Raw genomic sequence first — 26,660 nt, forward strand, 5'->3', positions numbered from 1 at the left:
GGGCGCGGGCGCGCGGAGGCAGCCGCTGGGGTCCCGCGCGCGAGCGTTTCCCCCTCGGCCGCTCCTCCTGAGGGCGTCGCGCCTGCCTCCCCCTCCCCACAGCGAGGGCCCGGGGGTGCCGGGGCTCCCGCCGTCCTCCCAGGTCAGCCGCCCCGGGAGGGGAGAGGGAAGGCCGGGGGGGGCTCCTTCGTTGGGACTGTCTCCAGTGCAGGTCGCAGCCCCGCAGGCAAGGCCACTCTGGTGGAGTGAGGTGACGCGGCCGTCGTCTGCCTTTGGGCCGGTTACTGCTGTGAGGTGTTGCTGTGGGGCCGGGAGCTGCTGCTGCGTGCAGAGTGCCGTTTGCTCCCTAGGCAGCCCCAGCCCTGAAGGAAGCACCTTGCATCCAAGAAAAGTAAGTGCGGCTAGGGGATAAGGTATGCCTTTTGGGGAGGACAGGGTGGTCTTACCTTCTCAAAGAGGCCTACCTGTTACTTGTTCTTCTCTCACAAGTGTCGCCTTAGAGTTGGTAAAAGATGGGTCAAATCACCATCATTTTCACAACTCGACTCTTGCTAAAAGTCCCAGAAGAAGCAAGCAAGCAAGCATGTAAACTCTTTAACCTCAATTTACAGAGGTAACATGTTTGCTAGGGTAACACATGAAGGGCTTTAAATTCTGTAAATTTTTACAGGTGAATTTTGTCCCTTCGCTTCAGGGAAAACCTAACACGGGATGTTTCCCTGTGTACCTCTCTTTCCAACCAAGGATGCATGCTCCCAGAGCCTCTGGATATACAGAAGAGTAGTGGCTGCATTAGCAACTTACATATGCCAACAGTTTGACCTTAAGTTTTTTTCTTGCTGCTGTGTTTAATTTTTTTTTTTCCTGAGAAAAGACTACTTTTTAAGTACTATTTTAAAACAGGAAGAAAATTATCCCTTCTTTTTTTTTTAATCCATGTGGTTCTCTCAGTGGCTTTTTGTTGCTTTGCAACCCAAACTATGGACATTCCTTTCATGTATTGTTTTGGTAGAGATCAGGTGTTGGAACTTGCAGGTCACCATTCATGAAAGTAAATTTCAGTAAGGTCCTTTAGGTATAAAATAGGTGAAATGATGGCAACTATATACTGAATTACATGTACTTGTCATAACAGGTGCACAGTTATTGGTCAGAAGTAGTTTGTTGTGGACAGAATGCAGATGCAGAAAACTGACAAAGTTTTGGTGGAGATGTGTCATCCAGTAAACAGTGACCGCTAAATAGAGAAATGCTGCTGAAAAGCCACCAAGATAAAACACTTGCTACATGACCCTACAAGGCCTCTTTGTGGTCTGCTATGAATTCCTTTCATATCTCTTTTATCTCTGGTTTTCATCACTGTTGGGTCAACTGATTTAAATCACTAAAATAGCAGAAAATTGATTACGAGAATGGCGGAAGAACTCTTCCAATTTAGTGAGTTGAAGCAGCTTGTGGAAAAGGTTTGATGAGTGGCAGAGCCAGAACAAAGGGTGGGGAACAGAACTGACCAGAGAGTGAGGAGAGAGGGAAGAGCAGAAGGAAGAAGGAGTTTGAATTTGGAAAGCAGTGGGATGGGCATGCCCTTTCAGTGACAGTTAACAGTTAGGTCGGCTCAGCTGCAGGTCAAGTTGCAGTTCTAAGAGAAAGGAAAAAAACGAACAAAAAACCCCAACATATTCTATAATATGTTTCCTAACTGAAACAATTTCCAAAAGTCTTCAACTTCAGCAGCTTCAATCAAAAGGGATAACGTTGGTTTTAACACAATTTGACAAATAGATTGCTATTTATCTGGGTGTATGGTCTTGAGATTTTTACAAAGCTTTACTAAAATGTGGAAAATCTCTAAAATTCAATTAATTAGCTTATAACACCTCACTCACAATGGCACTGAAAATAATGAGAGTTTTAAGCTACTTCATGTTGCTCATTATTTTAAATGATGCTCTATATCGTATTATTTTAAATGATGTTCCATATCATATAGTTTGCATGTGAACTATATTAAACTGAGGTATGTAAATGATATTCCCCTAGGACTTTTTTGAAACCATTATGTGTATGACAGGGAGTAATATTTAAATATGAGAAAGTAGTAGAAAATAAAAGGCTACATGGAAGAATTATGGTAAGAGCATATTGCTTTGTGCTGAGTAGGGAACATATTGATGTTGAGAAAAGACAGTACAATTTTCCTGCTCTTCTGCTTTTATAGAGGCTAATGTTGCTAGCTGGAAAAAAAAATAATTCTCGTGATTGTAAATCTACCAAAGATTATTTGCAGTGAAAGAGAGACCACCTCTTTTCTTTCTTCCCTCCTTCTTCCCCTGACATCCATTCACTCTGGAGTCTTTTTAAGGTGGCTTTCACTGTCTCATCCTCTTGTAATGGAGGATTTTGCTGTGTGCCTTTGAAAGAGATGTGTACAATCAAAATTCTCTGAGGATTCACTTAACAGATTTTCAGACCTGACAGTTCTAATGATGGTTGTGTGGTATATTTGCTACCTTTACCAGAAGTAATGCCTCCCTCCTATTCTGCCTCCTCTCCATTTTATTTGTCTCTCGGGAGCTGCAGAGAAGGTGAAAATGGAAATGCTTGGTCATCAGACTCTCAGATTAGGTTAAAAAAAATATCAAGATGGAAACAAAAATGTTGAGAGAATCAAGTCTTCATCAACTGTGCAGTATGCTGATACGGTTTCTCAATTAAATTATTCATAAAGTTAGCTGTGCAGCATGATAGCAAGAGGAAATTTAGGAAAAGCCTGTGATGAAGATGGAGCAACCGTAGGAAAGCGGGGAGGGGGGGGAATCAATAAGACATTATTTCCTTTCCTCCACTGTAAAATAAGTTTCTGTCTGGCAAAATGATCTTGTGAATGCTTGGGAACAACCATTCCATCCAGCATTTTCCGAAAGGTAACTGTGAAGAGGAACTGATGTTAATGATGCACGGCAAACATAAAAGCCTCATTTTCTCCTACCTCACTGAACCTGTAGCTATTTATCCAGGCACATAAGTTGTGAATGTAAGGTTTTCCCTGACTATCAAATTGTAAGTTTTAAACCATTCTGATTTGACAGTATCTTATACCCAGTCACTATTACACTTGCAGACGTAGGTATGACTGTACAAGATATACAAAGATAACGAAGAATCAGGTCCATCAGCTGCAATAAGAAATAACATTGTTTCAGCTTTTGATTGTTAGCAACAGTTTTAACTTGAAAAAGCATTGCCAGTGGCTAAACTACATGAATACGTAAGGGCAAACTATGACAACATCTCATTGGCAAATTAACGTCATTTCCTAATAGAGGCATGCTCTGCATCTCTCTGTGAGCTGCCCTGGGGCGATGCCAAAGTGCAGACCCTGAGAGGGGGTCAGTTGTGTAGCTGTGAGCTAGCTATGCCATGCTGACCAAGGAGGGACCAACAGGGAAACACACCTCCTGCGCACAGCTGGTTAGCGATCGCAGGAATGGAGTCTTGGTTTCTCTCATATTCTGTACCTATTCAGTTTCTGATGTGCTTTGATTATTCTGTACCCCACTGCTTGTTCCTAACATATGGGTCCTTGTTGGCTGTCTCTCTTCACATAAAAACTTTTGTCTGAGTTGGCATTGTATGAAATCTAAAAAGTAATTGGCCAGCTTCTCTGTCTGCATGTATTGTCAGTGGCCAAATACTATAAAATTGGTTGCAAATTTAGAAGGCATTTTTTTCATAAGCCTATGAAAATGAATTGTTATAGTTCAATTACATTTAAAAGGTTCATTTTGGGTTGTTAGAGAGATTTTGCCTTTAAGGCAAAACTGGCTTCTTAGCAATGTTGACCTTGTTGTTGAAACCAAAATCATAAAGGTCACAGTGCTCAATACATACTAGTAGTTCACTGTGCAGAAAGCATCTCTTTGAAAAGGCAGCAATGAAGAAGCAGAATACATAGAATTTCCAACAAGATGTTTTGTTGCCTTTGGCTGTAGTTTATTAAACAGCACAAACCTAAACCTTAAAAAGAGAAAGACACGTGTGATTTGCCATTATTTGTTGATTTGTGTGCATTTAATATTCAGAAAGCATTCATGAAGGTGGTAATGATTTTTGAAACTGCCTTTTTTGTAGTATTAACAGCTAGTCATCTGAAACTTAATCCTGAAAGTGAATTATTGATTATTTTCTTGTTTACAATGCTTAAGTTATTCTGTTAGGAAATTAAAAAATACTGTATGACTTAGCTGAATAGTTGACAATAGCACAAATTGCAAATGGATAACATCAACACAGAATTAATATTTCAATCTGTATGCTAAAATTTGTTAACATAAACTATATGGATAATACTTAGGAATAACAAAGACATCTCAGGAGACTTAATGGGATGAATCCATAAGAAATATTAGATTATGACCAGTTTTGTGTATCACATTTCTGGTTTTCGCTTGACCAAGTATAAGTCTTGTTATTCATCCAATGATGTTTTTTGCTGGTTGGTAATATAAGCTCTGCAGCCCATCCAGCAATGTAGTGCTTACTTCTAAATTTATTTTCTACATACTGCACTGTAAATTTTCAAGAATGTGCAGGGCTAACTAATTTTATGAAGCAGAGTACTATGGCCTGCTGCAAAGGAGACAAAGACTGTTTCATTTCACAGAGACAATGTTTTATTTCTTTAATCTAAATTTGTTACCATTCTGCAGCAGATGCAGCAGAGCACCTTAAGGTGCTCTTTAAGTACACCCTTAAAATTGCTTGGAATCAATGGGATTTAAAATATGTTTTACATCTCTGGCTGATGATTAAAAATATACACTTGCTATGCATTTATAGAAGGTAACTATGCAGGATCTGATCAGCCAAGAGCTGCATGCCCTGACTTTCCATCAGGAGACCAGGTATATTCCCTCTCAAGGCACATTCAGCTCTTTCAGGGCCACACAATATAAGTATGATTGTTCCTTTGGCCTGGGCAGCATCATTTCTTCAGAGATATGTCTTAGTTACTTTTTTTTTTTGATGCAATACCAGTTATTCAGAAAAAATGTACACAAATGAATAATTTCTCCGATTACTGTAGAGACAGTCAGCAGCAGGCATTTCCTTGTGCATTATCTACAATTCTGCTCCTTTAGTCACTTCTTTACCTCAGGGAGCTGAGTGACTGCTTCTTGAGTAGCTGGTTTGCTTTATACTGGCTTTTTGGTTGTCAGATGGCATGGCTACTTGGACAGGTTACCATAAAAAAAGGAAGGATGTGTGTTTGTAGTGTGGTAGCTATTTCATGGATGTTGTCTGAAGGTATCTGTGAAGAAATTTGTAGTTGCTCTGTCTTCAGTAGGAATAAGGTAAGATATCTTCCATTTACTGCAAAATAAAGAGTGTTCTTAGAGACAATTACTGCAGAGTAGCTAAAAAAGTGTAAACCTGTACTCAGGCCACCTTGCAATAATTTATGTAAATGTGCTCTTCTAAGCAGGGATTGCCAAACTGTCACCTAACTGCTCTGTTGTGTGGTCTGAGAATCTCTTATCTACAGCACTTGGTTTCTAATTGGTCATTTCCCTCTGGCCCAGTCCTTGGGTGATATTTCCAAAACTATTTATAAAAACCCTAAAAGGGGCTACTGTTTAAAAATTTGGAGAAGAAGTGAAGACACTGAGTATTTTTAGCTGCCACCTAAGTAAGCATTCTAGGGTGCTTAGCTTGGAAAGAAATAGTCTAGTTATGTGAGTATTGTATTAAATATATTGGGTTTAGGTTTTCATCATCTGAGTGGCTTAATGATCTTGAGACCTACTCCCATTTTATCCTGCCTCTGCACAGGAGAGGTTACTTGTTTTGTTAGAAGTTTTGTTACAGGTTTTGTTACTTGCCAAAAGACATCTCTATTTTTAGTCTGCCATATGTTAAAAAGCAAAAACTTTGGAATTTGTTTTATTTATTTACACAAACCACTGTAATTCTTTCCATTTTTCCCTTTAAAAGTCTAGTCACCGAAGATCTACAGAGTTCAGAAATAAATAAATAAATAAATATAGATATACACACTTCCTTAAACTACTGGGTTAGAAATTGCTATTTTAACTAAGTGATATGTTGTTTCATATGTTGGAGGAAGATATTATTTTCCATATTTTTATATCTGTGAATTGTGAATAATATCTCTGATAAGGTTGATGTCCTTTTCAATAAAACTGCCTGTTAAAATCATCCTCATCCTCAGAACTGCATACATGGATGACTTTGGTTGGTATAATCAAGTTATGAATGTAAGAATAACCTGTACTCTACTGTCTGTGAATTGATAGTAAAATGTAGCCCAAATAGAAAATAAACAAAAATTGGCAATATGAAGAATTGCCTTAGAATAGCCTCACAGTGTCTTAGGATAGTTGTTTTTTTTTAAAAAAAGTTATTGATATGATGAGAAGGGAGATGCAGGCAGTAAGAGTTCTCACTTGAAAGCAAACATTAAAGAAATAATATGTCCAGTAAACAGAATTATAAAGGTGCTTTAGAGTGGAAGGAGGTCTGGTTGTTTTGGGGGGTTTTGGCTTTTATTTAAGTCCTGAAGAAATCTATCCTTATGTTGTATTAAGAGATGTTATACACAAAAACAATTAGCAGAACTGCATCCAGAGTGCCAAGAAGATGTATTGTCCAGGCACATTTTTAACATATAAGACAACATCTAAAAAGTAAGGGACAGAGGGCAGAATCAAGTCATGAGTGGAGAAAATCAGATCTCAGCACCAGGCATTTGTAGCTGTCCTTGAGATAAATGGGGTAATGGGACAGGGCCATGTGATGGCCCTTTGCCTGACTGGCTAAAAATAAACACTGTACACACTTCATATGCTTCTCTCTGTTTAGTGTGTGGGAGGACAGAAAAATCTACACAGGAACAGATGCTCTGCTCTTGTCCCTTTCACAGCACCCTCCCAGGTTCTTGTCCCTGCCCTTCACTCGGTGAAGCTACGCTCAAGTGAAAGGCCTCTGTTTAATTCTTAATCCCTATATGGTGGGAGCAGGTCTATGGATGTAGCTGAGGATTAACTGGTCTTTTAAAATAATGTTAATTTTATCCACATTTAAAAATATGTGATTCAGGCTTTTATATAAAAATAAAATAATAAATTAAAAAACCCAGAATATTTTGTAGATTTATTTATTCACAATAAAGGAATAAATCTTGCACCTCATGACTAATAATAACAATTTCTCATTACTTTGGTAAGAATCTTGCTAGTGTAAAGAAAAAGGACTAAATCTTACTTCAGGGAAGTACTGTGCTATGAAACTGATTCACCGCAAGAATACCTGAGTAAGTAGAAGTATCAGAGAAAAAGGAAAGATTCTTGTTTTATTCAACATGGCATATTTTATAAGAAATTCAGATTTTTTTGTCAAAAAAGTGTTTATTGATAGTTGTCCAGCATTCCGTTTCTCAGTGGGGGTTGCTGGGTTTGGTTGAATTTTTTTCTCCAAATTCTTTGCAAACTGCCAATTTGGCATCTGTCTTTGAGGTGATGATTTATGGAGGAAACTTGCTCACCCTTGACTGTTAGCGATAGAGTAAAAGTATTTTAGCTAGGTATTCTGAAGACTTTGAAATGAGTATCGATGTTTATTAATGCAATGTACAGTGTTTTGGAAGAAGATTAACAGTGGCACTTCAGTTGAAGAATTTGTCTGGTTCATATCATATTACATTCAGATTGCATCTGAACTCTCTGATTGCTTTGTTTTGCCTTTGGACAGACGTTCAAAATGCTAGTCAGGAACATTAAGGGTTTGTTGCATAGGTATAGGGATTCAGTGGTGGTGAGGTACATCGCGGGGCTGATTCTTCTCTTGACTTGAACTAAATCAAGTGAAACCTTGCTTAAGCCAGAGCTATTGCAGCAATACAAAATGAGCGTGGAAAGGATAGTCAAGCACAGAGACTTTCTGCAGGCTGTTTCCTCTTATTCATTCATTGCTTCAACATGTGAGGAACACAGAAACCAGGTGCAGTGCCAATAGGACATCTACCATGATGGCAGAAGGGTAATGAGGAAGTACCACTGCCCTGCTTCCTCTACTAAGCAAATACAGCTCGTTCTCTAATTACATAGTCTGATTTCAGATATGTTTTATAGATTTCCAAAATACATGTTAAAGCCTGCAATTTGTAACCATTATCAATTACTTTAAAATAAACATTTTGTGGTTTCATGTTGTGGTAAATACATATAGTCTGCATATTCGACTTTAGTAACATTTTGCCTTGCTTTCATAAGAAAAAAATATGTATATACAGCTATTATTGTTATGTTGTTATATTCAATAACTAAATTTAAATTTGTGCAGAAGGCCACACATTTTAAAAATTGATATTTTTTAAAAATGTTTTTCAGTATGTCCTTTCTCCTATTCCACTGTGTCTTTCACAGCCCTTTTCATCTCACCATTTCTAATTCATCTATAAAACATGAATGCCCCTCATCCTCTCATCTACCAAGTCACTCTGGGCCATTAGGGTCCTGGAGCTTCTCATGTTTTCTTTGCTTTGTGATAAAGCTCTTCCTACATCCCTGTGTTTTAGAGCCCTTTTCTGCCTTCAAATCCATTTTTAAGATTTATGTTGATCTTTGTGCCAGTCTTCGTTTCATGCTTGTGCCAGGATAGAGTCCACTGTCCAAGCAATTGCTCGCATTCCCACTCATAGACCCCTGCCCTTCCTCAATTCAAAAGAAGTGCTAACTAATATGACAGTGAAGCATTCAGTCAGATAAGTGGTAGACTTACTGAAACTGCATTCTCTGTGCAGTGTCTGCGAGTAAGACTGACTCGCAGTAACAAATCTGCAGTGTGGAACAGAGCCAGAGAAACCACGAAGAATGAAAGATGTCCAGGCTAGCTAAGCAAATTGGCTTGTATAGGGGAAAGATTGGAATATGTGAGAAATTAAGATAGACTGTTCTTAAAAAAGCAAAAAAAGGTGCAGAACCATTGTCAAGTGTTCTGTCAATCTTAATTTCTTACTGTTTTAACTGCATTTTTTCCCTTCTTGGGCTTCTCTTAGGAACCTGGTGATGATACCAGTTATCTGCCACTACTATATTAAGGAGATGTTTCTTCCAAAATGATAAGAATTGATGTCATGCTCATAATAGAGTTGTCACTAAACTTTAGAGTCATTGTGGTGACTCGTAAGGCTAAGCATTCCAGCAAAGCTGTCAATGCAAACTCTGAAAATCTTTTCAGTTTGCATGTCAAAGATTATCATAGGCTTTGATATGTATGGAAGAAATTAGAGTCTGTTCCATGGAAATTCTGTGTTCCAGAAAGGCAAATCAGTACAGACTCAGTGAGGAGGAAGAGTATGGTGATCCATGGGATTAGAAGTGTACAGTGTGAGATTAAGAAGCCTAATTACACTACACAGTGAAGTATGGTATAGAAATAATTAATCTAACCACCACTAAACTATTTCTGGAAGTGAATCAGTACAACCACATTAGTTTGGCATTGAATACATGGTCAGGAAGACTGGCTGTCTTGGGGACATGGCACATTGGCTTGAAAGGAATGTGCTAACATTTCTATACAGCTCTTAGAATCAGGGGCATGCGGGTAAAGAGTGTCCACACTGTGCTGCACTGACTGGCATGGTGTCCCACTTGACTTGAACCTCTTCGCATTGCATACCATGTTGTAAGATAGATGTGCTGTAAAAGAGCTTGACTTGATTAGCGAGGCAAAATGAGTATTAACAGAAGATACAATTTCTTTCTTTGAATATACCACCAGAGAGGTAAAGCTCTGTTTAAGTAGAAGAGCATAAGTCATTGACTGACTAGGAATACGTTGAGTCTAAAAATCAAAAAGAATTTTCTGCCAGGGCAGAGGCACTTTGGGGCTGCCAGCTGATCAAGTAGTTATAAAAGGGGATTTGGTCAGTTTCTGGAAGGGATTAAGTGTTACAACTGCAAGTGTAAGAGTTACCTTCTAGTCCTATGCTCCTATGTCTCACAATTCTGTTCAAGTGGCAGAGTCAACAAAAAAATTCCACTGTTGAATAAGCTGGGAAGAGCAGGGTCCTAATTATAACTGTGTGGAGTAATAATCTGCTCTTATCTTTGTACATATATTTCAACTATTGTATATATATATTTCAGTTAACAGAATTGAGGGGTGAAAGGAACGGATTCTCTGGTAGTCAGAGTATATAACCTTAAAAATATTTAGGAATTAGGCTTCTTCAGTTGTATGGTTAATGAAACAATTTTCTTTAATCTTGATTCTTTTTAAATAACAGTGATTGAACCAGGCAGGTCCTGTTCAAATTTCTTGTAAAAATATGCAATATTTTACATCGTGATTTCAGTCATTCTAGTCATGAGGGCTTGAGAACTGCTGAATTCAGCAAGATGAGAAGTCCACCTAACCTAGTATCCTGTCTTAGTAAGAAGATACTTATGGAAAAACTGTACGGAGGCAGTCATGCTTACTGTGATTTTTCCATCATGCTCTTCTACCCTTCAGTGGCTAGGAGACTCTTTTGTTAAATAGTTACTGCTGACCTACTGAATAGAACTGCTGAATTCATGAAGTCATGATTTTTTTGATCCATGTATAGTTTGGGCCTTGCAATATCTAATGAAAATGAGTTTAGTTTATTATTACCAAAAAATGTGCATGCCTTCCAATATTTGTATTAAGAATACTAGTGAATAACTTTTCCCAGCTCACCTTTTTCATAAAATTAATGACTTAAACACTTCTACCATATCCTTCTTCAGATATTTTTCTAATTCTACCATAACCTTTTTGATAATGGAATGACTGCATATAGTATTCATAATATGTCTGTGGCATGAAAGCATACAGGGCAGACTTTTTGTGTTTGTTCTCTGTTAATTTTTAAATAATTCCTAAGTTTCTGTTTGCTTCTTTAAGCACCAGATGTTTTCAGCTTTCCTGGTGATACTGACTAACACCCCATGTATATATGTATTTTCCCTTCCTCTCTTGATGTGCATTACACTTACTGACATCGAATAGCCTCTGGCATTTTGTCACCCATTCAGTATTGAGCCATCCTCTGAAGCTTTTCATAGCCAGCTTTAGATTTCCTCAGCCTAATAGTTTTGTGTAATCTGATTTTTTTCTTTGTCTTATTATGTGTGTATATTTCCACATTATTTATGAATATATTGAAGGGCCCAGATCTCTCAGTTGAGCCTATGTCAGTGAATCCTGATAGTTTCTCAGTGTGAATATTTCTTTATGAAGAAAAGAATACAAGCAGTACAAAATCTGACCTATAAAAATCACTCATCCTTTTTTTCTTCTTCCTAAAACAAATTTTTACCACTTTAGTTCCATTATTTATTTATTGCATAAGTAGATGCATTTTTAATTCATTTTCACCATGTAGTTCTGCTTTTCAAAGAATTTGTAGGATAATGGGAAAACAAGACAACAGAAATTCACTGCTATTTGATGATTTAATTATCACACGTTGAGTTTAATGGCTCTAATTAACATTTTTATTTCATCAGAGTATGGGATTCTGGCACATACCGACAATTGAGAGTGATTGTCAGGAAAAAGTATATAAAAGAAACTGTTCTTTTTTTTTTTGAATGTTAGCATGTAAAGGTTGTCTTTGTCTACAATCTTCTATTGGTTTAATCCAGTATGCTTACTTATTAAGCTATGAATACCTGCAAATCCTTTAAAGGATTAACTGTATCTGCCTGCTAAGCTTTCCAAGGCAGTTAAAAATAACTGCAGGCTGATTCTACTGACACACTAAAAATTGGACCTACTCTACATTTTATGTTGTATTTGCTGCTGCTCTGACAGATGTAATACAGTCTGGAGGTACTTAAGCCTTCTATGAAGATTCAGGTTGACCAAGTGCTCTTGAAACCCCCATTATAACTAGCAGCTGTTTTCCCTTACAGCCCATAGAGAATCGGCATTTACTTTGTCTCATGAAAAATGCCAGTGACCAAGGACATATAAGGTGCAAGAAGAAATTCAGCTTAATACCAATGCATGAAATAAAGGTATCCTTCTCTGTAGCAAAAGGCCATGACTTACACAAGGTGGTCTGACCAGCTCCTGCAGTGTAGTCCTTTATGTATGGTATGGCTTTTGTGAGCTGCAGTCATTCACTTCAGAAAATGCGAATATTTTCCACATTTACAGAATTATTGTTATATTCTAATACAGTATGAGTGTGTATGCTGGATGCTGCTAGATATTAGGAAGGGAGACAAACAGATGAGGTTCACCTATAGTAGAAGCCTTATAGGAATGCACAGTTTCTTTTGGTGCTCCAGAGAATGCATGAGAAATTAAAATGTGTACTGACTACCTCTATGCTCTATTATTCCTGCTGGCTATCAGGAAAGAAGAGTTGGCCCCCACCTTCCTTGTCAAAGAAGTTAAATTGTGGAATATATAAAATGGAAACTTTGAGACAAGCCTTTTCACTTTTCATTGTGTTTTACCAGATATTTTCTTTCTGAAGACTTGTACCGGTACAACAGAAATTCCAGGTTGCAAAAGGGTGTCATACATGCCTGTATTTTCTTGTTGGCAATGGACAGAATACCTGATGTGGATCCTTCTTTGCTACAGTGATTCCTACCTTCCCTAACAGATTCTTTAGGTTTCTGCAAAAAAGCAGAACTTAGAGTGTACATAACAGCCGAAATTGGTTCTAGCAGTTTTAAGAGCTGAAGGAACATAACATGGCATAAAGCTACTTTGCTCCCAAGTGATAGGCCTCAGGCTAAATAATACTTGATGGATGCATGAATCCTGCATTTGTTCTGAGTTGATGAAGGAGGAATATTGAAAACCAAATGCAGTGAGATGTAGGTACTCACAGGGGGCAATGCTGTCAGCATTCCTTATAAGGAACTCCTGGCTGTAAAGCAATATGTACTTGGGTCATGGCTTGCCAGCCACCTGGTCAGAGTGTAAAGCATTGACACAAGTGCAGAAGGAAAATTGGATTCATCAGCATGGATTCAACCTTCAGTCCCAAAATAATGTTTTACAAAGAAAGGCTGCTAAACTTCTTTAGAGTTTAACTACTCCAAGAGCTAAGTAGTTGTTACTTAATTACTTAATTATTATACTGTTTGGCAATGCAAGGGCTGTAGATTTTTCTGGTCTTCTAAATAAATAAGCAAACTCTGCACAATCCAAGCTGAAGGTTCTAGCTTGGAAGCAATAAGCAATATAACTCCATTAACATAAATATGTGCTACTTGATGTCTGAAATACTTTTGGAGATTGATTAAAGTTTGTGCTGTGGCAATTTCATACTGAGCGAAATCAGGAGATCACATTATCCTTTTTACTAGTTCTAGCTAATGGAAGCCAACAAAAACTTGGGAGAGTGATAATGTTTTAAACCATTTTTATAGTCAATGTCTGCCCATGCCTACCTGAGGAAGTGCCATGGTTAAGCAGACACATTGCTAGTGATATTTCAGCAATGTGTCTTGGAACTGGTTGCAGAATTTCTACAATGCACTGTATGGCACTGTGCAGGCAATCGATGACATGACTTAGCAGGTAGATTATATGATTCTACTTACTTCAATGCTAATTTTTCTAATTAGGCATATATTGCTTAATGTGTGTTTTTATCTGAACTTGATGAAAAACTGTCAGGTTAAATTTTACTCAGTGTGTATTTTGGAGGGAGGAAATGGACTTTTACAAAATGCACTTTCTAATATAAACTATCCAGTACTTTGGTATGAACAGAAGCGAGCATTCTTATGTTTTAAATAAGAAATCTTGTGGAACCCAAGCTTATCAGATTTTTGCCAGAAACTTGCTGGTTCCCTGCCAGCTCATCTACCCATCCACTTGGCAGGTTGCCCAGCCTTCCAAAAGCTGCGGCTGCCTCTGCGTCAAGGATGGCAGCACTTCCAGGGCCACAGGCTCTGGAGCGGGTGGCCAGATAGACTTCCTCTGAGGTACCACCCAAAGGGACTCCATCATCGTGGGGTGATGTGCCGCGCAGACAGCCTCCCAGCAGGCTGGGAGGTAGGCTAAGAAACTTTCAGGTCTGGAGATGTTTTATCTTGTGCCAGCTTTTAGTAGTTTTCTAAGAAATTGTTTTGTAAGTGGGCATCCTATTCCTGTGACTAAGGAAGACATTGTATCTGAAAAGATGGATGTGTGCATTTAACACATTACTTTGTAGCAGTCCTGCTTCCACAGTTCAGGTAGAAATGACACAAAATGCAATCAGCGTGTCTAGAGGGATGTTGCTTTTTAAGCTGAAATTTGGCTTCTGACAGAGGTTAGGTTTTGTTGGGGTTTTGGGTTTTCTTTTTATCTTAACAGACATTCTTGTTTCTCCTACAAATATCCAATCTTACTTTAGATTCAACCAGACTTCAGCAATATCTTGTGGACTAACATGCAATTTTTTACTCGGATATTCATGGTAGTTAATACACCTTTGGTATTAATAATGTATTGTGGAAGGACTGTAATAATAAGTAAAAGCTGATAAGCTTTGTGTTGATGCGTAAATTGTTGTTGACCTTAACAGTTTTTCTCCTATCTTTTTAGTGCCGAGAACAGTAAAATTTAATAGCACAGAGCAATGCTAGTGAAGTTTTGGAGATTGTAACTCTTCATGTTTGTATAAAAGTAAGTGCTAACCATTACTCAAACAGGTTAATAAAATAAAAGCACACAAAGCAATTCTGCTTTCTTTTTCTGATTATTCTTTAATAGTTCACTACATTTTAAATAGCTTGTTAGAAAACCTACCTTTCCTAACAGACCTCCGCTCCAAAAATAAATCAATTCCACAGTAGTAGGCATGGTTGGAGAAGAACAACTTTTTCTGCTCCAGCCACTGCTTGTAGATTGCTACTATGTGCCATATAAGTAAATAAATCTCTATTTTACTGAAGTTAAATTATATTAAATGAGACATGTTAATGTAATGAAGCAACTGTCATACACCAAATATTTCATAGACTGTTGCCTGGAGATGATAATTTTTTTTACTAATTACCCTCAAGGAAATTTAATGAAGAATTTTTAATTAACAAAATACACTAGAGCATAAGATAATTAATGCTTCTTATCATTAATTTGTCAAACAGAAACAATGATACTATAAAGATGACATTCTGATAGATTTTCTCCAGCTTTGTAACTTTTTCAGCAAGTTTACTTAGTAACTTTACTTCATACCTTGACCCACTAAAGTTGGTAAGTTCATTCCTGAAGTTCCTAGTCAGGTAGAATAATGGTTTCAGAATCTAGGTGGATAATGTTTTTGCTTATACAGTGTTATCTAGCAGTGCAAGAACTGAAGAACCAAACATTGCCTTCTTTGACTGGACCAATGGCTCATCAAAATCAGTGTGAAGGATGGAAGCATTATAATTAAAAAAATAAAATAAATACTCCTTTCCTGTTTCTCAGCTAATACAATATATATTGTATCCCCAAGGGTGGAGAAAGTTGGCCTTGTGCATTTAGCAGATGCTTCCAATGAGCTGTCCAAAATGAAACCAAGCTCAATTGATTAGCCTCTGTGCTACTCCAGCTCTATGTGTATTGAAAGCATTGGAGCTATGCTAATAATGAAATTAGAATGAAATAGAGATAAATCATATACACTGTTTCTTGTTGAAATTGATGACAAGTAGTTTCTCTTTGATTTTATTATTCTTTTGCACCAGTCAATATAAAAATTTTGCTAGCATGTTTTTCACAACATTTACAGATTAAAAGTAGTTGCCTAACTCCATTACTGCTTACAAACTTAATAACATGCTTGTATAAAGCAACAGACTATGATGGTCATGTCTTCAGCTGCATACTGACATAGCTCCAACTGCATAGCTGTTGACTTCATGAGGATTTAGATGTAAACTTAAAAGTTAAGCCCATGCTTAACTGCTTTGTCAATCTGTCTCTCTCTCTCTCTCGTTGCTCTTAATATCATATAAAATCTATGAAATTTAGCTCATTGTCCTGGTTTCAGCTGGGATAGAGTTAACTGTCTTCCTAGTAGCTGATACAGTGCTATGTTTTGAGTTCAGTATGCGAAGAATGTTGATAACACACTGATGTTTTCAGTTGTTGCTAAGTAGTGTTTAGACTATAGTCAAGGATTTTTCAGCTTCTCATGCCCAGCCAGTGAGGAAGCTGGAGGGGCACAAGAAGTTGGCACAGGACACAGCCAGGACACCTGACCCAAACTGGCCAACAGGGTATTCCATACCATGTGGCGTCCCATCTAGTATAGGAACTGGGGAGGGGGGGGCGGGGAATCACCACTTGGGGACTAGCTGGGTGTCGGTCGGTGGGTGGTGAGCAATTGCACTGCGCATCATTTGTACATTCCAATCCTTTCATTATTGCTGTTGTCACTTTATTAGTGTTATCATTATCATTATTAGTTTCTTCTTTTCTGTTCTACTAAACCGTTCTTATCTCAGCCATGGGTTTTGCTTCTTTTCCCGATTTTCTCCCCCATCCCACTGGATGGGGGGGGGGGGGAGTGAGTGAGCGGCTGCGTGGTGCTTAGTTGCTGGCTGGGGTTAAACCATGACACTCATGCTGACATACAAATGAATGTTCAGCTATTTCTATATGTTCTTTGTACCCAAACCCATGGTTGATTTACTCTTGTTCCAAGCCCAAAGAAAAGACTATCCACTGTGACTCCATAGTGGTATGCTCTGGGTGTAAGTGTGTGTGTGTGCACTCTGGGCGTAAGCGTGTGTGTGTGTGTATCTATTATCAAAGGCAATGTACGGGCCTCTTGTCTAACCAAAACTTCTGTAATTAGATAGACTGCATTTCAGAATAAATCCTTTCTAGTGAATCTGCTCCCAAACTCATGCTTTTTACAGTAGATGTAAATGAAGTCCTCTTCTTTTGTGGCTTTTGATTTGAATCACTTAAATGTTTATCACAGTTATTGATACTTGTTTTTCATTGTATTTAAAAATGTTTACAGCATAATATTACAGTAGTAATAGTAGCAAATATTTAGAAAGTGAATTGCATAAGAGCTGTTTTATAGCCTGAGACTGTCATCTCGTATACAAAACATAAACGTTATTACACAAAGGAAAATATAATAAAACTATGGCTGTAATTACTGCTTTAATAAACAGTATAGATTTTTCTAATATTTAATAAACTAAGAAATTTTACCACAAGTATAACCTCATATTTCTGTGATTTATGTGCGTTCTTCCCCAAAACAGCATTCATCTGCAGTAAGATTTAGTTGGGCATTTATGCCTGACCAAACTAGTAAGTGTGATATTAGACTGTCTAGAGAGCTATGGATATATTTAAATAAAAAGACTTGTAAGTGCCTTAATTATCTTGATAAATTAGGAACTAAGTGACAATATTGGCATATATTAGAATTAAAAAAAATATATTTTAAGCACACATCTACTTAAAATTTAGTTCCTAAAAATTTTGATAGCACGTCCATGTACATCTTCATATTTTTAGTATTTGCTAGATGTACTGTAGTTTCCCCTGGCATATGTGTCCTGTAAGGCAAGGGACAACAGAATCAAGAAAGAAACATATGACCATGTCACAAATCCAATTAACTCTGACAAGGCTAGTAAAGTCAAGTGAATAACAAAGTAATGCTGTCTGGAGGCAGCTTTGTATTTTAGATCGTACTGGAGATGGTAGGACACCAGCTGGACAAAGCAAAAATACTCCGGGCAGCTGAATTTTCTGCATCTACTAAGACCATCTTATACCCTGACAAGGTCAGAGCATTACAGCATTTTCAAGTGTCAGATCTCATCTCTTCACTGTTTCTAAGTGGCAGGGAGGAGGAGGAAAACATTCCCCTCACAGAATGTAAAATATGTGCTAATGTCATTACAAGGTAATGCAGTGAAGCAGAAACCGCAGTTAACATCACACAGCCTCTCCTCAACCACCACCTCCATGTTTGGTTATGACAATAACCTTCAACACATTTCAGTACAACAATCCTTGGGCAGAAATCCTGGTGATTGCCTAATCCCGGGACTTATGTATGTTAAAAGTAGCATTCCTTTTTCTAGCTCTTGACACATGTAGTTATCCTATGTCCCATTTAATGAAACCAAACGCCTAAATGATTGCTTCACTGGTCTGCTGCATTCATTCATGCTTGGGACGCAAAAATGTGGGTGAATTTCTCACCTCAAGTATAGCAGTGTCAATCTAGTGATGCTCCTTTGGCAAAATTATTTTGGATTTATCTTGAGAGGAGAATCCATTCCCTGGCCTTCTGACTAGAAATATAAGTTCTTCACTGCATGTTTCTGCATAGAAGGGAAATACATACTCCATTTACTTTATCTGTGTAACTCAAACAATACTGTATTACACTTGGAAGTTCTACAGCTTTGTCTCTTTTCTCACTCAAACCTATTTCACAATCATGCAGTACCCTCAAGTAAAATGCTCACTTTCCATTTACACTTGAGTAATGGAAGAAATTTTAGACCCATCAGGTATTACACAATATTCACTATTATTACTGTTAATTGTCGATGGTTTTTGCAGCTCATAATAACCTACTTTTCTAGTTGCCAGAATAGTCAAACACATAGTTTATCAGCTCTAATACGGGCCCTGAAACTGGAACAAACAGCTATCCTCAACTTTGGGATGGAGGAAGGAATATTTTTTGGGGAAACAATATGAGAATTGGGGTTAGCTCATATCTGGCAGCTAGTTTGCAGCTGACTAGTGTTGGAAATTTCCCAGCACTTTTCTAATTTTTCTATTTCATTGAAACCAAAATTATATTAAGTTCAGCAAAATTTTCCAAAGGGAGATTTCTCATGTTTGGAATGGGATTTCTGGTCTAGAAATCAGAAACAAATACACACAATGACTCAGTGGTTCGGTTATTAAATTATTAGATTCAGAGTAGGGAGCTGAAACTGTTTCCCCTTTCCCTGCAACTTGAAGAGATTGCAGTCAGTTTTGTTCTCGCATAGAGGCCAAAAAAAGTAAAAACTTCAGAAAGTCTGTAGTGCCTGTTTTCTAGTTAATCTTAGTGTTGGTCCCATCTTCCCTGACACTGAGAATTTAACAGGGGGTGAGATGGTTAAGTTTATTTTAACTGTCAGGATCGTCTCTGAGGTCAGGGAAAGGAGCAAGGAAAGAATGAAAAATGTGCAAGATTGCTTCTACAGAAAACTAAAAATTAAACATATCATCATGCTTCTACCTTTTTCTAACTGCACTGAAACTTAATCTTCTTGTTACAATTTTGGACACAAATAGAATTTAGCAAATGGATATATGCTGTAGATGCAGCACAGGCATATGCTGACATACGATTACCATATGTCAGTCCACGGTGATTCTCTAGCTCCTGAGACATGTTTTGTTCTTTAAATAGCTTTCCATCTTTTTAACATTTTGCAACATGTGACTATTTTCGTTATGCTTTTTTTCTCTTTCCTTTGAAGCCACATGCATTAACAACTGATTTAGATTAGGCAGAAAGGACTGATAGAAAGAAGCTAAAATAGCTTTCAGAGATTACTATTGCAGTCAAATACATTTGGAACTTGAAGTGCCAACGTGACCTATTGAAACAAAATAAAATCTATATTGATCTTTATAAGTAAAGAGAACATTTTATGGATTGGGGTTTTTGTCCTGGATTCATCTAGGATCATATACAATATTTTATTTCTGGTATGTAATACAGCAAGTTAAAATTTAATGCCTCAAAAAAGAGAATACCTTTGTAATTAATCATGTATCATTAAATACTGAGGTTTCAACTTGAACTGGAGACCACCTGACTCAGAACCTTACAGTCTCACGCAGAGAACAATGGTAGCTGCCAACAGGGTATTTCCTGTTGGTTTTCACAACAAACAAACAAAAAAATTGGATATCTTCATACAATCTTCAGATGCGCAGTATGAAAGCATTTAGATGCAAGTTTTACAGAGGCCTACTATTTTAGGCAAATAATAGATAAACAAACCTCCTATCTCTTAAAAAACCAACTTCATCAGAATAGTCTTAGCATCTTTCAGCAAATTGTATGACATATAAAATACACTCAATCTTATGTTCTTAAGTTCCTAGAAGTTTTGGAGGAAAAAATACTTTAAACTTACTTAAATGCCTGTAATAACTTTAAAAAAAAAGGAAGCATAATGAGAACATACACAAAGATTCTACTGCACTGTGTGAAGGTAGAAAAACTATTGAACACATTCTTTGGCTTTTGCAACATCTCCTATAGGCTTTATCAGTGAAATACTTCACTTGTATCTTTAGTGAAAAAAGAATTGCTTTATGCTTCTCAAGAGAGAAACCATCTCTTTCTGAATGTCTGGAGAAGTGCTGAGAATAATAACTACCATAAACAAGTAATTAGTAAGAATTTACTTTTCTGGTCTATAGATTATTACTGCCTGGAGACATAATTTCTCAATAAACTCCAGCTTCCTAACTGTTGCAATACCAAAGACATCAAGAGTTAGACTTCCCTACAAAGTGTATGTATCAGCTTAGGCTGGCACTGGAAGAATTCTTAAGACTGGGCTGAAAGAACCAACGTTTACTCAAAGCCTTTGATTTGACACAGGTACATTTGCTTTCTATTTCTGCATCTCAGAAAGTGTCAAAGCGCTCTGCAGTGTAGAAGGGCATAAAGTAGTGCTTGACATGTTGGACATAAACACATATGTCATGCGGACATCCTACTGTTATGAATAAATCAATTCCTGCTTGTGCTAAAAGGCACTGATGTAATCACAGAATGTTTTAGAGACCTGATCTTTTTGCTCTTAACTGTGTAACACTGGAAATTTTGCCCCTCTGCAAATTAAGGACTGGGCCTTAGTATACTTATGTTGAAATAAAGGCTTTTCTGTCAATTTGAGTGTTTAAGTGGAAACCAAAGTTCCATAAGCTTTAGGCTAGCCTTCTCTACAGGAAAGTAAACAACACAAAATATATGGTGATATATGTATAGTTTTCCTTCCACAACCACCTTGATTTCCAGAGTAATTGTAATCGGGTGTGCAAATTTCTTCTGGATAACACCATAAGGGAAAAATTACAAAGATGATATAAAACCATTTTTTGTTTCTTATCCTAGGAAAGCCTTGCATGGCACAGTTGGGGTGATCCCTGGACTTAAACCCATTAACAGAAAAACGTAACAGTGCTATTATGAGAGCCAAATGGAGGGAAAATACATAACAATACTGTATATCAAGCAAATCAGAGCAGGTCTAGAAGGAGGGAAGGGGGAGGTAAGTGAGGCCGTGAAGGAGTTATTTATCAGGTACTATAATGTGAGGAAAAGATGAGCACCTCTTTTCAAAAGAGGAATCATAGAAATTTATTGAGAATATTGTGGCATCATTCCTCAAAATCCCTTATGCTCCTTTGTTCTCTATGTTTCTCAGTGGCACCCCCCTGCTCTCAGAAGTTTTGGACCCGCTTGCTCTCTTTCCACATCCCAATGCTGATGAGCTCCTGTCTGCCTAAGCTTGTCTCCCAGGCTCAGCATCTCTATTTGATTGTGAGCAAAGCTGTCACAGTGGTAAGCACTGTCAGAAAGATATTCTGCCTATTTTTGTCTGTGAAAGCAAGGTGTAAGAAGGCCTTCCTTAAGGTATTTTCCTGGCACTGCTACTGTGGTTGCAGGGTGAAGGCTAGTGTTACTCCCCTGCAGCACCAAGCAATGCATGTGAAGAGCAGGATTCGAAACAAGTGAAACAGTGTCACTCAGAAACTGCAGGAGTGAGAAAAATTAGAGGGCTTCCTTCCGCCTGTGAAGTTTTTATGTAGGCAGTGGAGGCTGGTGTGAAACATCTGCATGAGACAGGTGAAGGGGAACTTGCTGCTTCCTAGAAGTCCCCTGGTTGAGGAAGTTTTGTGAGATAGCTTTACTTCAGGAAGTTTCAAAATGCGTAGTGGAGATGTGTGGTGCTGGGCCAGTTCCCACCCGATGCAAAACATCTGTGTGAGAATATACTGGAGATGTGAGGAACCTCAGCACCAGCTGTTTACAGCTGTCAATCTACTCCTGCTGCTCCAAGTGAATTGCTAAAGTAAACACAGCCTATGCTGGTTTATTCACTGCTCACAGACAGAACAAAAACTGTCATAGATTGTGATGTACCATAATTTTCCAGGAAAATATATTCCACAGCACTCTGAAACAAAAATACTGTATTTAAATGAGATTCACAGCAGTATATTTTATTCACTTTGAGAGACAGACCCAGAAAAAGAGGATTACCAAGCTGAGACTAATAGCTGCATTCAACATACTCAAATTTATGCTAGTTTACATTTTAAATAAGAACTCCATCTGTAGGGGGAAAATAGTACTTCAACATGCCTCACACTATTGTATAGTGCCACCTAGGGCTTAAAAGCTTTTAAACTTTAGGGTGGCAAAGGATAGGAAGCCCTATTCATAGCAGAGAATTTCTTACATTAAATCATTTGTATTTTGGAATTTACTAGGCTAACAAAGTGCTGCCGAGATTTCCATACTGTTGTATCTGGCAGAAGAATTGTAACCTTCACAGTTCCCTTTGGAGCTGGCCATACACTTTCCCTCTTCCATAGCTTGGCAGTGATTGGGGGTGTCGCAAATCCTGATTTTCTCCTTTACTAGCCAGGTCTTGCTTATATGATCAGTGGAGAGGTTACCTACACCTACTGCTGCAAAGTTGGGTAGGAGATTGCTGTCTTGCTGGTTTTGAGTCTGCAAGAACTTAAAACAGAGCCTTGAAAAATTTGCTGTGTGAGGCCAAAATCAGAGAGGAAACCCTGGCCTACTTCTACTTGATCTAGTCTACTGAAGAAAGGTACTGTACAAGGGAGGAAAGAGATGCTGGGACTACTGTCTGTGAGCAGATACGCTTTATTCCTCCTGAAACTTCCCTGTCCCCCGCATATGACAAATTGCTGTTGGCTCCTTTTGGCTTCTTTTGATTTAGCCTAGAAATGGGCAAAAGAAACCTAGAAAAATCTGCCCATCTGTGTACCGTGTTTGTTTTTTCAAACTGAGTTTTGGGCTAGAAGCCTGAGTTGTGGTCATTTCTTTCGTGAAAAACCAAAACTCCAGGAGAGGTAATATTTTAGAAGTGTTTTTTTCCACACACTATTTTTATTCTCTCAAATGGTATTTGATTTTATTCCGTATCTTCCACAGCAGATGGCATACCTGCCTCACTAAGACCAGAGACACTTTCTGTGATCTGCTCACTTGGCAAGATCTATTATATCTCAGGCAGAATGCAAATTATACATACACGCAGTCAAGAACCTCTCTCCCCTGTCCTGACAGGAAGGTAGTGATGCTATCACAATATTTTCAATTGCATGACTGTATGCTTGAACTGTGATAAAGGGCAGGTGTCTCTTCCCCTCCTTCAGTACCATCCACAAACATAAGCAATTAAGATTTGATTATTAATAAGAAGGGTGGAGAGGGAAACCCGATTTTATTTGTGTTAAGTTCCTTTTTAAAATCATCTATACTGAAAAAAAAAAGGCCAGCTGACAAAAATTGCTTTGTCTGTTCCTTAGAAACGGAAAAAAAAAAATATTTTGAAAGCACAAGCCACAAACATGGCAAAATGATGCTGAAAGATATACCAAAGATTGCTCTAAGTATCCCTCAGGTAAACAAGCCCTGCAGTAAAACCATAGCATGATGGTGCCGTGGGGGGGATTTAAAGGGGGGAGGGGAGGTCAGATCGCTTAAAGAATCACCTCCAATTGTATTAGCAATAGAAAAATGATTTAATAGACACTTGTATAAAAGCACGACTTCACAGAATTTGATGGCAAGGTTCACTCTATTACTTAGTACATGGATGAAATGCACACAGGAAAATTAAGTTAGAATCAAACTAAACTTACATATAAGGGACTGAAAATGTAATACGGTAAAAAGGAATGTTACAAAATTAATTTCTTGTGATTTGTGCAAAGAGGCATCCCACTCAGGAGATGCTGGTCACAGCCTGCTGCGGTCCAGGAGAGCTCAAAGGGCCTCACTTAGTACCGCTGTTTATAGGTTTGGGAGATGATTGACTTTTGTCATCAACAAATTGCTAGAATCCCAGCTGTGCTGGAAAATTCCAAGACTGTCTGAGAATAACTTAAAACATAGGTACGGGATGCTCCAAGAGTGTCAGGAGAGGATTATAATGTCTCAAGGTTGTTATAAGAGAGAACTGGCGGTAGGTTGTTATAAGAACTGGCTATCTCTACTCCCGCCCCCTCGCCTCTGCTGGACAGCAGGAGTCCTTGAGACGCACAGCATAACTCCCTGTCTTAGCTGTGTAAGAGTTCCTGGCACAGTCAAGGGTTGCTTAACTGCCCAACTCATTACACTTATGCTAAGGCCTAGTGAGCCTTCCTGAGTTCAGAAATCAGCCTGGAGAGGGGGAAAGAAATGCACCACCACAGATGGATAAAGCAAACTCTCACGACTGTCCTCTAGATGTCATGATGAAGAGATGAGAAGCTGGATACCAGGGCTGCCATACTTGAAGCTGAATGAGCTTTGACAAGATTGTTAAAGAAAAGGTACAGTAGGGAATAGTAAATTCATTGTGGTGCCCATCTCGATGCAGCATGCTCTGGAACAAGCAGACTACTGCTTAGATACTGGCGATAAGCACCATACCAAGCCTGTGAGAGAGGGAGACGTACATTCACATCAGGTCCACATTAGATATTCTTGCTCCATCACTCAGGGTGGATTTTTGGTGACTTTCTTGTTTTGATAAAAGTCCGAGAGATATGCAGTTACACTAGTTGTACAGTGCTTTTGTTTTTATAGGTTCTATTGCTTACCAAAACAGCAAAACCAGTTATGGTTTTTACACATATATATGTATATATGTATGTGTATATAAATACACATATAAATAAAATGCCAGCATAAACAAATAATTACATTGGTAAATATATACACATTAGGGAGACTTGCTATTACAACTTTATTGGCAGATATTCTATAATACAGATAGAACCTAATGATCTGGGCCAGCAGCTGTTTCTTACGAAAGAAGATACAACAACTTCAGAGACTTGGAATAAGATACTTATGAATAAGGATTGCAGGATTCTCTCATACATGTATGTCTAAAAGAAAATCTGAAGATCAGAGTTTAGTGAAGAGGAATTGGAGGAGTGGTGATTAATAGAGTCATTAAACATAATCCGGAATATTCAGAATTTCAATTACAAAATAAAAAGAATCATCCTGCTCTTGAAATTCCTTAAATAATGTTTTCAAAATCTTTCATTTTACAGGGCCTGGCTCATTAAAAGCTGTGATGGTTTAAAGGTGTTCAGAGCTGGTGTGTCTAAACTGCGTTTCTTTCTTTCCAACTGTATCCCTCTGTTAAATAAAGTATCACCCTTCCTTACAAACGTTACCTCTCTGAGGTGCCTGGAAGTGAAGTTAGGGAAAAGATCATAGCTGGAGGCCTGCCAGAAGACTAATAAGAAGAAACCCTGCTTCCACTAAATCACTTTTGCCATTGACTTCCCCCAGGACAAATTTTGTCCTCAGATCTGGTCTTTCCTGACACATGTTGTCCACCTGGCAACAAGGTCAAAATCATGTAATGCAGAATCTGTTCATCAGAAGCAGGTGTATCCACGCTTACTGTCAAAAGTAGAAAAACAAGTTGATGTTTGACAGGAATAAATGAGGAAGGGGGGAAGTCTTGGAGAACTGCATCTGGAGAAATAATACAAGAAAGTGTTCCCGTATTAACAGATGACAAAATTATGGAAGCAGCATCTTACAGGATCTCCACTGTGACACAGAGGGCACGATGATGAAAGCCCACATTCACAGAATGGCAATGAAGGGTAACTGTCCCTGTGTCTCAGGAGCTTGAATCCAAGGGACGGAAACACAGGGAGCCTTATGGTGCCCAAGACGGGACCCCCCTGGGGCCCCTTCTCCTAACCTCATCCCACCTCCCATTGTATATAATAAGGGGGGTTCAGGAGAGAAGGTGGACTCTGGACTCATCCACAGTCCCTACCCAAGAGTCAGAACAATACACGGCTGCCCAGCCTACAAAGATACCTCTTAGCAAAGGTGAGCGCTTTAATACTATATATAGTATATCCAAGTCACTATAAACATTTAAGAATCTTGAATATTTATGACTCTGCCAATGTCATTTATCCCATGTCTGGTACTTTATTGACAAAGATAATGACAACAATAACAAATGCTAACTGGAGTCTTCAGTCTGATGAAGGTTACTTTGCCCCTCAGCACACTGAATTCCAAGGACACTCCAAACTCACGGTGTGAAACTGGGCTTCCTCGGGTTTGCCGGCGGGACTGAACGGGTGTTCCGACATCCACTTAGGAAGGAATTCAGGATGCAGACAGGAGGCCACCTTGTCGGCATTAATTACTATGGTGATGAGCACCTTAACAACACTTAAGACAGTCAGGCTGATAATCCACATAAAACCGCATGAACTAGTTAACATTCTGAAGGCTTCCTCGCCACCAGCTAGTGACACCTGAAGGAAGCCCCCGGGTCACCGCTGCCGGCGCTGGCTGCCCCGGAGGGGAT

General features: G+C 38.4%; 1 long non-coding RNA gene across 2 annotated transcripts; it reads left to right on the forward strand.

Annotated features, from left to right (window-relative positions):
• Nucleotides 1-9: 9 nt before the first annotated feature.
• LOC142042829 (uncharacterized) lies at nucleotides 10-25,481 on the forward strand. 2 transcript variants are annotated; one of them, XR_012653872.1, is made up of 4 exons: nucleotides 10-391; nucleotides 14,611-14,691; nucleotides 21,486-21,622; nucleotides 25,366-25,481. It is a non-coding gene; the product is annotated as an uncharacterized LOC142042829 (long non-coding RNA). The 2 variants fall into 2 exon arrangements; XR_012653873.1 differs by lacking the exon at nucleotides 14,611-14,691.
• The last annotated feature ends 1,179 nt before the right edge of the window (nucleotides 25,482-26,660 follow it).

Source organism: Buteo buteo, chromosome 2 (assembly GCF_964188355.1).
Source record: "Buteo buteo chromosome 2, bButBut1.hap1.1, whole genome shotgun sequence".
Taxonomy (NCBI): domain Eukaryota; kingdom Metazoa; phylum Chordata; class Aves; order Accipitriformes; family Accipitridae; genus Buteo; species Buteo buteo.